The 13,597-nt window shown below is 43.3% G+C and overlaps 1 pseudogene; it reads right to left on the minus strand.

The window, feature by feature from the left end:
- Positions 1 to 6,661: 6,661 nt before the first annotated feature.
- LOC111950448 (rho GTPase-activating protein 26-like) overlaps positions 6,662 to 13,597 on the minus strand; it is a 135,033-nt pseudogene continuing 128,097 nt past the window's right edge.

The following is a 13,597-nucleotide window of genomic DNA, read 5'->3' on the forward strand; positions in this document are numbered from 1 at the left end:
CAGTGCGTGGGTAAAATCACTGCGGATGTGATATACCACACCTTTGTTTCATCACAAAACCAGAGAGCAACCTCTGTCCAGTAACAGACAGTTACATGACCTACAGCATGGTCAAGCAAGTTAGTTAATTTTTCCGACATTTTCAGACCACTAAACAACTATTGATTTAGAACCATGGAGTTACCACAAGTCGCAAAGAAAACAGCAGCTGTCTCCACTATAAAAACACTATTTCAATTTCACTGTCATTAAATCACCTCTGCTTAGTCTAATACAGTGACAACTAAATAATACCAAAAACAATTTGGTTCAATCAATATAAATGAAACATGATGTGGCTGTCCATGTTTCTGATTTCTCTGTGTGTATGTGCAAGTAGAAAAACATGTTGACTCACCCTACTTGTAGAGAAACGCCAATGCCATCCTCTCTTCCATGTTGACGAAACGGTCTGTCACTCTGTCATGCAGTACACGTTTTCATTTTTTGTTGTCCTAGGATACCTGGCTAAAATCCTCGCTAGCCTAACTTCCTTACATGGGCAACGTTAGCTAGTTAACATTAGCCTTCTACATCTAGCTACATATTGAACTTCCATCCTCTCAGGCCAGAGGAACAATGTATGAATTAATGGTTGGATCAGAATAGTCGTTATAATCATTGGCCAGTACGGAAAATTAAGTAAAACCACAAATCTAAATCCCTATTTCCATCCATGGCTAATTTAGGAAAGGGACAATTTGGCTAGCTAGCCATCGGAGGACAACTCAACGAGATGCAACAATTCAAGTTTTTCTGTCACTGACGTATGTTCTCGATGGGATTTGATAGGAGTGACGCCAAATTAAAGCTGGCTTCTCTTGACACTTTCTTTGGTGCGCCTGGACCATACACAGTTGAGCTTGTTCAGTTTAGCTCAAAGCTATGGGCGGCAACAATGTCATACTCATTTGGACCAGACAGCATCAGATAAATGGCCTACACGTTGAGAGACACAGGGGCGCTGTTTCACTCGCTCGGATGCTTTCTCCTGTGAGATACATTCAGCCTTTTGTAAACTGAAGGAAAATGTTGAAACACAGAAACGAAAGATACATTATTTAAAAAAATCATCATATTGGAAAGAAATTTGGGCTTCCCTTGGCATCCATGACTACACGCTAGTGCTCAGAATAGGTCTATAAAATCCAAGGCATTGAGACATGAAGAAACTAGGACAGATCTGCGAGTTCAATGTTGGTCTTTAATAGATTATCTTCTATACAACCTTGTTCATGATTCAATTGATCATAAAGAATATTCAGGCTCCCAATGGACAGGAAATAGATGCCCCCAAAAATGTAGCAACTAAGATGCTAAAAAAAAATCTGTTAGTATGCTACAATACAAAATGTGATACTTAAAAAATGATACCTTATCAAATGTATTTACAATGTTAATACACTCCAAAAGAATACAGTTCAGATCTCAGCTTTGAAATTGTATATAAATAACATAAGTGGTCTAGTTTCACATTAAAACATGTTTTACACTCTCTACCTGTTAAGAAAATAAAAAAAATTAAATTCAGTTAATGAAAACAGTTAAGTTAACTTTCTAGGTTTTTTGAGACAATTTCACCCAGTAGTTCCAATTTCTTAAATAAAAAAAGCTATTAAGAGTTAAGATATTCTGGATGCTCCCGCCGCTGTACTGTATAGGTAGGTAAACAGCAGTTGTGGTCTATCTTGTCTAGGGGAATACCGGGTTGCCATGCCAAGGCGCTCACATTTATAGCGATACTCGTTGAAAAATACCCCCCTGTCATTTAGAGATGAAAGCACCCCACACAGTCAACTCCATTCATTGTGACATTTGACATTTTAGCAGACGCTCCAGAGCGACTTACAAGAGCAATTAAGGTTAAGTGCCTTGCTCAAGGGCACAATGGATTTTTCATCTAGTCAGATTGTGGATTCAAAACAGCGACCATTGGGTTACTGGGCCAACGCTCTTAACCGCTAGGCTACCAGCCGCCCTGTTCCTACAGGCAGTACACAGGAAGAGAAGTTGGACTGCAGTCCAAACCTCAGACCAATTACTTTTTTCCCGCCCCAAAATGGAAACATCTTCCAAAGTTTCAACTGATGATAGAAGACACTAAAAGCAGTGGCAGTGCAATGAACTAAGGACTGTCTGAACAGGGGAATGAGCTTTTGTAGCAACAATGCAACACACACACACACACAACACACACACACACACACACACACACCACACAAACACACACCACACACACACACACACACACACAACACACACACACACACACACACACACACACACACACACACAACACACACACACACCACACACACCACACAACAGAGAAGAGTCTGCTACTGAATCCTAGATTCATGACCATGACAGCAGGAAGCCCTCTGTGTCCAGACTTCCATAAGCTGCAGGGGCACAGTGCAGCTGCGTGTCTCTCCAGTTCAGTCTGATCCAGGACTACACAACTCCACATATTCTCCGGTATCAGCCCTCCTGCCGTCAGGGTGCCTTCAGCCAGCCTGGCTCCCGGAGGAATACTGAGATGGAGAGACAGATCACATAGCTGAGCTGCTCAACCGTTAACCCTCTCATGTTACAACAGAACATTAGATAGTCCCCATTTGAAAGCAGAGACCAATATGGTGAGTAGCTACTGACAGCTGGGACAGTGGCACTCTGGTGTTAGGGAAGAATCAGAGAGGGGGTGAACACACCCTGCATACTTCTTGGAAGCAGGTTACTAGATGAACAAGACCCCAGTATGCAACGTGCAACATGCAACATTGTGACACGTAGCAGCATTGTGACCGCTAGCAGCATGATGCCGCTAGCAGCATTGATGAGCACCCTAGCAGCATTGATGACCCCTAGCAGCATTGATGACCCCTAGCCATTGATCCTAGCAGCATTCATAGACCCCTAGCAGCATTGATGACCCTAAGCAGCATTGATGACCCCCTAGCCGCTTATGACCCTACAGCATTGATGACCCGTAGCAGCATTATGACCCCTAGCAGCATTGATGACCTAGCGCTTGATGACCTAGCAGCATTGATGACCTAGCGCATTACAGAGATCATGACCCTAGCAGCATATACCCCTAGCAGCATTGACGCTAGCAAGCATTGATGAACCTAGAGCATTGATGACCCCTAGCAGCATGATGACCCCTAGCAGCATTGTGACCTAGCAGCATTAGACCGCTAGCAGCATTTCATGATCCCTAGCAGCATTGATGACCCCTAGCAGCATGATACCCCTAGCACATTGATGACTATAGCAGCATTATGACCCTAGCAGCATTGATGACCCTAGCAGCATTGATGACCCTACAGCTTGATACCCTAGCAGATTGATGACGCTAGCAGCATGATGACCGCTAGCAGCATTGACTCTAGCAGCATTGATACCCTACAGCATAATGACGCCAGCAGCAATTATGCCCTAGCGCATTGATGACCCTATCAGCATTGATGACCCTAGCAGCATTGATACCCCACGCCACCATGAAGCGCCATTACAGCTGCTATAGATACAATTTACATAAGGGGTCATTGCAATTACATGCATTATTGTAAATGTATCAGTCCATAGGTCTGTGTTTTTATATTTTTAAAACAAAAAAACCTATAAACAAAATATAGGCACTGAGAAATGACAGGTTACTCAGAGAGTTGAAGGTTACTCAGAGAGTTGACAGGTTATTCAGAGAGTTGGACAGGTTATTCAGAGATTACAGTTATTCAAGAGTTGACAGGTTATTCAGAGAGTTGACAAGTTACTCAGAGAGTTACAGGTTACTCAGGAGAGTTGACGGTTACTCAGAGATATCACAGGTTGCTCAGAGAGTTGACAGGTTATTCAGAAGTTGACAGGTTATTCAGCAGTTGACACGTTACTCCAGAGAGTACAGGTTACTCAGAGAGTTGACAGGTTAATTCGAGAGTTGACAAGTTACTCAGAGAGTTGCAGTTACCAGAGATTCACCAGGTTGACAGTTCCAGAGAGTTGACAGTTACTCAGAGATGGCAGTTACTCCGAGATTACAGGTTACTCAGAGAGTTGACAGGTTACTCAGAGAGTTGACAGGTTGCTCAGAGAGTTGACAGGTTGCTCAGAGAGTTGACAAGTTACTCAGAGAGTTGACAGGTTACTCAGAGAGTTGACAGGTTACTCAGAGAGTTGACAGGTTACTCAGAGAGTTGAGAAGAGAACTTCTGCACATAAATGAGTGTGAAAACTCACTTGTTCTTGACTGACCGTACTGACTATTCAATCCGTATTGCGGAAGTTCAGCGTTACAGCGCAATTGACATTTTAAGGCAATCAAATTTCACAGTAAACACTGCATATGTCCGTCCAATCGGAAATGACCTTTACATTTCTATCACGCAATCAGCTTTCCAGACTGAATAAAACCCCTAGTCTTGTTTTGGTAGCTAGGACCTGTAGCTAGGACCTGTAGCTAGGACCTGTAGCTGGGAACTGTAGCTGGAAACTGTAGCTGGGAACTGTAGCTGGGAACTGTAGCTGGGAACTGTAGCTGGGAACTGTAGCTGGGAACTGTAGCTGGGAACTGTAGCTAGGAACTGTAGCTAGGAACTGTAGCTGGGAACTGTAGCTAGGAACTGTAGCTGGGAACTGTATCTAGGAAAGCTTAGGGAAACATTTCCTAGAGCACTATGGACCCTAGGGTGTTCCTCAAATGACATCCTATCCCATATAGAGTGCACTACTTTTGACCAGGGCCCTATTCCCTATATAGCGCACTGCTTTTGACCAGGGCCCCTATTCCCTATATAGTGCACTACTTTAGACCAGGGCCTCATACAATAATTGTTCTTCTTTCTTCCTGTACCTGAGCAACCTGGGTGGCTGTGTGGCTGATTCCCACGCTGCTAATCTCTTCTTTTCCCAGATCATCAGACCCTTGACCCAACCAGACATGCACTATAATCCTTCTGCTTCTAAGACAGGCTACACTGGGTTTGGACATTCACACAGTGTATTTCATAAATACTCAATAACAGTTTTAATCTATAACCTAACTCGCTCAAATGGCTGCTCTGTCTACAGTAAATGTCACACTGATTCGTGAGAGCCAAATTTCCTCCTCAGCTAAACTAGGACTCTATTCAATCTGGAAAGCGTTACAGCGTTACAGCGTTACAGCGTTACAGATTCCGGGATAGAAATTTAAACGTAGTTTCCGATTGAGTGGACATATGCAGCATTTACTGTGAATGCAGTCTCTGATAAAGGTAGAAAATTGGCTTTACATTTCAAACACACTGTAAAACTGAACTTCCTCGATGTGGATTGAACAGAGCCCTTAGTTATCGTTTTAAACAGTATGAAAGTGGTTTTCATTAGGACCGAGAAAAACGGCTTTAACTAAAACAGAGATAGGATTTGGGGCTCTATTCAATCAGCATTGCGGAAGTTCAGCTTAACAGCGTGATTGAAATTGAATGGCGATGTTTCTTGCTTTAACGGAGACTGCTTTCACGGTAAACGCTGCATAAATCGGCACAATCAGAGATGACCTCTTCCATTTTTATTCTATCGCCTAATCTGTAACGCTGAATAGAGCCCTTAGTGTTAAGAGTGGTGAGGTTTCGGGATGATTAAGATAAAGTAACAGTAGGGTCCTGGCCCCTGGAGGCTTGGCTAGGATCAGGTTCCTCCCTGGAGGAGAGAAGAGGTGAGGCAAGGTAATGACAAGCCCCAGCCTGGCCCTCCTCCCTGCTCCTCCTCCTCAACCACACACTGGTACCAGGGAGGACGATGAGGGGAGAGAGGGTGGTCTTAGAAAACCCCTGGCTAATTTCTCATCTGACCAGTATATCATGTATTCAGAAAGTATTCAGACCCCTTGACTTTTTCCACATTTTCTTACATTACAGCCTTATTCTAAAATTAATTAAATAAAAAATGTTCCTCATCAATCTACACACAATACCCCATAATGACAAAGTAAAACAGAAATACCTTAGGATCGAGGGAAAGATGAACGGAGCAAAGTACAGAGAGATCCTTGATGAAAACCTGTTCCAGCGAGCTGAGGACCTCAGACTGGGGCGAAGGTTCACCTTCCAACAGGACAACGACCCTAAGCACACAGCCAAGACAACGCAGGGGTGGCTTCGGGACAAGTCTCTGAATGTCCTTGAGTGGTCCAGCCAGAGCCTGGACTTGTACTCGATCTAACATCCCTGTAAAGACCTGAGAATACCTGTGCCGCGACGCTCCCCATCCAACCTGACAGAGCTTGAGAGGATCTGCAGAGAAGAATGGGAGAAACTCCCCAAATACAGATGTGCCAAGCTTGTAGCGTCATACCCAAGAAGACTCGAGGCTGTAATCGCTGCCAAAGATGTTTCAACAAAGTACTGAGTAAAGGGTCTGAATACTTACAGTATGTAAAAGTGATATTTTAGTGTTTTATTTTGAATAAATTAGCTAAAAATAAAACAGTTTTGGGATATTGTGTGTAGATTGATGAGGGGGAAAAACTATTTAATTAATTTAAGAATAAGGCTGTAACGTAACAAAATGTGGAAAAAGTCAAGAGGTCTGAATACTTTCGGAATGCACTGTATTGTTTTATAATAATAATAGGTCTACCTTCCCACATTTTCCCACCCCTAGACCCTACACCCTCTGCACTTATGGGTATCTGAGAGGATTTGCCAGGTGCAACCAATCTGGTAGTAGCTCCACCTTGCTCTCTGATGGGCTAGCTGGAAGTTTCACCATATTGTTAATACCAACCAAAACTGTTCAGATATCCACAAGTGCACAGGGCATAGGGTTTATGGGTCCATTTGGTATTGAGATTGTTTAAGAGTCACAGTGATCCGTACTCACCATTTTCAAAGGTGGTCCCTGCGATGAATGAAAGCTCAGAGTGGTGCTCCGCTTTGCAGGCGTAGAGGGCCCTAGCCTGCCTGCCTGGGATGCTACAGAGGGGGAGGGAAAATAACATGTTATAATCCAACTCACTCGGATACCACATTGGGCACTTTGAGTGTCCCACCACTTCTAACTGTCGGGAGCAACGACAGGTGAAGCTCCAACTGTACCAGTGTCTCAAAACATCATCATTGCTCCCATATGGAAAGTCTCTGTGTGCCTATAATTCCCTTTTCCCTAATAGTCATCAACTGTATAAATACATTTATATAGTTTGACAAGGAAGTTTTATTTAAGTCTTATTTATAATGACAGCCTCAGAAGAAGGCTACCTTGGGTGGCAGGTAGCCTAGTGGTTAGAGTGTTGGGCCAGTGACTGAAAGGTTGCTAGATCACTGCCTTGTTCAAGGGCAGAACAACAGATTTTTACCTTGTCAGCTCAGGGATTTGATCTAGCAACCTTTCAGTCACTGGCCCAACACTCTAACCACTAGGCAACCTGCCACCCAAGGTAGCCTTCTTGCTTTACAAGAAGTGTGTCCTTGTAAAGCAAAAAGCCGCAACGAATATGCTATACATCTACAGATATTTAAACAGCTCCCCTTTAAAGGCCCATGGTTATTCTGAACCTGTCTAAACCTGACTCAAGGTATTTCTAATCTGGAGTTTATGTCTAAACCTGACTCAAGGTATTTATAATCCAGAGTATATCTGTCTAGACCTGACTCAAGGTATTTATAATCCAGAGTATATCTGTCTAGACCTGACTCAAGGTATTTATAATCCGGGCTATATCTGTCTAGACCTGACTCAAGGTATTTATAATCCGGAGTATATCTGTCTAGACCTGCCTGAAGGTATTTATAATATGGAGTTTATCTGAATGCTCTGGCTACATGTATAACAATTTTTGGAAGTCTGATAGACTGGCTGTATCCTGAATCCACCAAAGATGAGCCTGTGATCCACCTTACTTATACCTTTTCACACGACTGAGCCAAGCTGAGCTGAGCTGTACTGCGCTGGCCTGGTTACACATCTGCCGTAGTTGCTGGGAAGGAATAAATTAATCTGAGCTAGTATAGTGCAATTCAAATTGGTGTGATAGTGTGAACAGGGTACGCCTCTCAGGGTGATCAGGAACTATCTGTCAGTGATCATGCACGGTGGTGGGGGTGGGGCAGAGGGGGTGCAGCAGTGAGGCGGCGCAAAGCTCCAGAATTGGCATTGTGAGTAGGAGGTGCAACCGAAGATGGCGTGTTGGGCGGACGTGGTGACAGACCTGATTGGGGAGGAGTCACTGGAGGTGGAGGAGGCCGGCTGGGGGCTGGAGGATGCAGAGAACATCGGCCAGGAGGGGGAGCGTGGTGAGGTGGGGCTGGGTGAGGCTGGGCTGAGAGACACACATACACAACATCCACGGTGACTAGACTGTCAGCGACTACATGGAGTGGCTATACTATATCCAGTATCTAGTGGACAGTGGCTCAGTGAGTGCAGGGACGTGAGGCAACCCGTACAGGCTGCATACAGGCATCAGCTGGAACTAAGCATCAACTGGAACTAAGCATCAACTAGAACTAAGCATCAACTAGAACTAAGCATCAACTAGAACTAAGCATCAACTGGAACTAAGCATAACTGAACTAAAGGCCATCAAACTAGACTAAGCATCAACTGGAACTAAGCATTAACTAGAACTAAGCATCAACTGAACTAAGCATCAGCTAGAACTAAGTATCAGCTGGAACTAAGCATCAAACTAGAACTAAGCATCAACTAGAACTAAGCATCAACTAGAAACTAAGCATCAACTAGAACTAAGCATCACTGGAACTAAGCATCAACTAGAACTAAGCATCAGCTAGAACTAAGCATCAGCTGGAACAAAGCATCAGCTGGAACAAAGCATCAGCTAGAACTAAGCATCAACTAGAACTAAGCATCAACTGGAACTAAGCATCAACTAGAACTAAGCATCAACTGGAACTAAGCATCAGCTAGAACTAAGCATCAACTAGCATTAGAAACTAAGCATGCAACTGGAAACTAAGTCATCAGATGGAACTAAGCATCAACTGGAACTAAGCATCAGCTGGAACTAAGCATCAACTGGAACTAAGCATCAGCTGGAACTAAGCATCAGCTAGAACTAAGCATCAGCTAGAACTAAGCATCAGCTGGAACTAAGCATCAGCTGGAACTAAGCATCAACTAGAACTAAGCATCAGGTGGAACTAAGTATCAGCTGGAACTAAGCATCACCTGGAACTAAGCATCAGCTGGAACTAAGCATCAGGTGGAACTTGGTTGTTCTTTGTTGGCTTCAGACGCAAGTAAACAATGGTAATTCCCATTAGACTAGAGTTGTCATAGTTTGATGACATCTGCGATATAATATATCTGATTGTGAACAAAGATCAGGGTGCATTTGAATTATAGCTCAGTACGTATTGAGTTGGAACTGGTAAGAACGCTAGGTGATTTGTTATTGTGATGGCACAGACATATCTTGACACATCTTGACTGAATTATCTTGTTATTTGTGATAGATTTGTGTCATTGGTTAGTGACGAAAGGGTGTGAAGAACACGTCCATACCTCGTTGGGATACTGGTGCGGCTCTTTGGGTTCAGCCTGGAATCACAATGGAGGAGACTGAGTTAGTCATGCTGCTTCACATTACACTGGAGTGAAGAGGTTATTAATGAGGCATGCTGATGCCTACAGTATATTTAATCATGCATAGGGTCACTGTGCCTCTATGTGCTGTTACTTTTAGAAACAGCCATTAGTGACAACAGTGCAAACCATGAATAATACTTTACACATAGCTAGCTCTGCCTGTTGTAACAACCCCCCACAAACTGACTGGGCCCAATCTGTCACATGAAATACCCCAAGGTGTTCAGATAAATATTTTGTCCTTTTTTTAGGTTTTAAACCAATCTTATAATCTACATCAGATACACCTCTACCTTTGTTTGTCTACCATTTTTAATTCAAAGCAAATGCATCTTATTCTTTCAACACCGCGGCATATATCTCTGCCATTCCCCTGCCTAGCAGCAAATCTCTGCTCCTCCTCCCAGAGCGGCACGCTTCGCCTGAGCTGGCTTAATGAAACTGATCCCTTTTCACATCGTCCATCAATCTTGACAACATCATTCAATTACAGTGCGCCAGGCCCAGAGAGCTTTATCAGATGGGGTATCAACACTGCCAGACTAAATAAAGATTACCGTATTACACCTAGTCTGCTACCCCCCTAGGTTACTAAACAGCCTGTAGGCCAAATGTAACGCAGGATATTACTGGTCAGGGCAGGGGGCCTTGTTGCATTAATGAAGAGAACACAGGCAGGGCAAGCGAAATGTCAACACATTTCAAATTAAGATCCTACATCTGTAGTGTTTTCCACTACGTCTCCAAGAATTCCACTTTGTAAGAAGGAAAGTCACCTAAGCAGCAGAATTATGAGTAAATCATATTTGTACTCCCAAAGCCTGTAATAACTGTATTACTATGTCATCTGTCTTATGATGTCTGAATGGCTCTTAGCATATTGTTGGTGCGTTTCTCAACCTTTGGAAATACTTAATGTGCCTGAGAATTCTAATTCCATCTGGTTTGTGTTCTTGTCTGCAAAGGGTCAGCTGAATTTAGTACCTCTCTCATTAGAACAATAGGCTACAGATCCGTCACTAATCCATAACTATCATATTGCTGTCCGTGCCTTGTTTTTATGACCTGCTCCCTTCGCTAACCAAGGTTCTAGAATCCTGACCTGAGACAATAAATTCTACAGTTCTGCCAGTCCCCAGAAGTGGATTAACCGGTCCAAGCCTACTTTCTGCTATTTACAATTCTTGAGAGAGACAGCTCTACTGAGAGAGAGGAGAGAGAGACAGAGAGAAAGAGAGGGATGGAGAGAGCGTTAGCTCCTCGAGAGACTGTAGTCGCGGCAGAACTCGCTGCGACTGGCCCTGTTGAGTGATGCCTCTTTGTACAACTGGCTGACTAGGAGAAATGGAAATATTTTGATGACACGTTTTCAAGAACATTTTTGAGGTCTGAGTCACCAGGGATTCTAGTCTTGTGTGTTTTTCTCAGTTGTAATTCAGCCCTATGCTACACCGCCCCTTCTAATAAAACAAAATAGGAAGAAACGATAACAGCTGAGATCCCCAGAGGAAAAGACTGACCCTGCCATGGGGTCATCGCTGAGGCCAAACAAAGGACCTGTAAGTTCCGACTTAACCAAAACAAACAGATGGAACGTTGAAGGGTTTTGTGTTAAATCATCATTTCACCATCTGATAAAATTACAAAGACAGAGAAGACCGAAACGAAACTCAAGGTGCATTAGTAAAAGTCGTATTACTTTCAGAGGCGGTTTTGGATGGCTTGAAATTCTGCCTCTTTCCTGATGTTTCCACTGAGGTCAGGGGTCAAGGTCTTCCTAGAACTTGTAAGTGGTACCAGGGTTACTATTATGAGCTGTGATACTGTTAAACAGCTTATCAGACATACACTGATTGTACAAAACATTAAGAACACCTTCCTAATATTGAGTTGCACCCCACCTCTTTTGCCCTCAGAGCAGACTCAATTAGTTGGGGCATGGACTCTACAAGGTGTCAAAAGCATTCCACATGGATGCTGGCCCATGTTGACTATAATGTGTCTGACAGTTGTGTCAAGTTGGCTGGATGTCCTTTGGGTGATGGACCATTCTTGATACACGCAGAAAACTGTGTGAAAAACCGAGCAGCGTTGCTTGTCACAAACCGCTGCACCAAGCAACTACAATCATACCCTGTCTTGCCCATTCACCCTCGGAATGGCACACATACACAATCAAAGTCTCAATTGTCTCAAGGCTTAAAAATCCTTCTTCGACCTGTCCTCCCCTTCATCTAGACTGATTGAAGTGGATTTGTTAACAAATTACATCAAGAAGGGATCATAGCTTTCACCTGGATTCACCTGGTCAGTCTATCTCATGGAAAGAGCAGGTGTTCCTAATGTTTTGTTCACTCAGTGTAAAGGTGCCAGCTGTCTCCATTCAGAAAATAACAAATCCTAACTTTTATATAAGTGTTTTTTTTAAGTCAAACAAGTGCTGTGTTAAAATAACTTGTATGCCTGTTCATGGAGCAAACGGTTCACTTTCTAACATCCTGGCTAATCTGAGGAAGTCTTTAGAGGGTAATGGTGGCTATGATTGGCTAATGGCTAGGTTGTCCCAGACAGGACCACTGTCACTTGACATGTCTGAATGGGGGCCTGCCAGCCACCGTGTCCAAGCCAGCTATTAACAACCAGAACGTTCTACAAGCTGAAACAAATAGGCTAGCATTGGTGTGGCAAGTAGCCTAGTGGTTAGAGCGTTGGGCCAGTAACTGAAAGGTTGCTAGATTAAATCCCCAAGCTGACAAGTTAAAAATCTGTCATTGTAAATAAGAATTTGTTCTTAACTGACTTGCCTAATAAAAAAAAATGTAATGAAACCAAGTCACTGTACAGGCTAGCATGGAATGAAACCAAGTCACTGTACAGGCTAGCATTGAATGAAACAAAGTCTCTGTACAGGCTAGCATTGAATGAAACCAAGTCACTGTACAGGCTAGCATTGAATGAAACATTGATGGAAACCAAGTCTTTCTTGTACAGGCTAGCATTGAATGAAACCAAGTCTCTGTACAGGCTAGCATTGAGATGAAACCAAGTCACTGTACAGGCTAGCATTGAATGAAACCAAGTCCTGTACAGGCTAGCATGAATGAAACCAACATCTGTACAGGCTAGCATTGAATGAAACCAAGTTCTGTACAGGCTAGCATTGAATGAAACCAAGTCACTGTACAGGCTAGCATTGAATGAAACCAAGTCACTGTACAGGCTAGCATGAATGAAACCAAGTCTCTGTACAGGCTAGCATTGAATGAAACCAAGTCTCTGTACAGGCTAGCATTGAATGAAACCAAGTCTCTGTACAGGCTAGCATTGATGAAACCAAGTCTCTGTACAGGCTAGCATTGGATGATGAACCAAGTCACTGTACAGGCTAGCATTGAATGAAACCAAGTCTCTGTACAGGCTAGCATTGTGATGAAACCAAGTCCTGTACAGGCTAGCATTGAATGAAACCAAGTCTCTGTACAGGCTAGCATTGAATGAAACCAAGTCCTGTACAGGCTAGCATTGAATGAAACCAAGTCTCTGTACAGGCTAGCATTGAATGAAACCAAGTCCTTGTACAGGCTAGCATTGAATGAAACAAAGTCTCTGTACAGGCTAGCATTGAATGAAACCAAGTCTCTGTACAGGCTAGCATTGGATGAAACCAAGTCACTGTACAGGCTAGCATTGAATGAAACAAGTCTCTGTGCAGGCTAGCATTGAATGAAACCAAGTCTCTGTGCAGGCTAGCATTGAATGAAACCAAGTCTCTGTGCAGGCTAACATTGAATGAAACCAAGTCTCTGTACAGGCTAGCATTGAATGAAATCAAGTCTCTGTACAGGCTAGCATTGAATGAAACCAAGTCTCTGTACAGGCTAGCATTGAATGAAACCAAGTCTCTGTACAGGCTAGCATTGAATGAAACCAAGTCTCTGTACAGGCTAGCATTGAAATGAAC

Source organism: Salvelinus sp. IW2-2015, linkage group LG23 (assembly GCF_002910315.2).
Source record: "Salvelinus sp. IW2-2015 linkage group LG23, ASM291031v2, whole genome shotgun sequence".
Lineage (NCBI taxonomy): Eukaryota > Metazoa > Chordata > Actinopteri > Salmoniformes > Salmonidae > Salvelinus > Salvelinus sp. IW2-2015.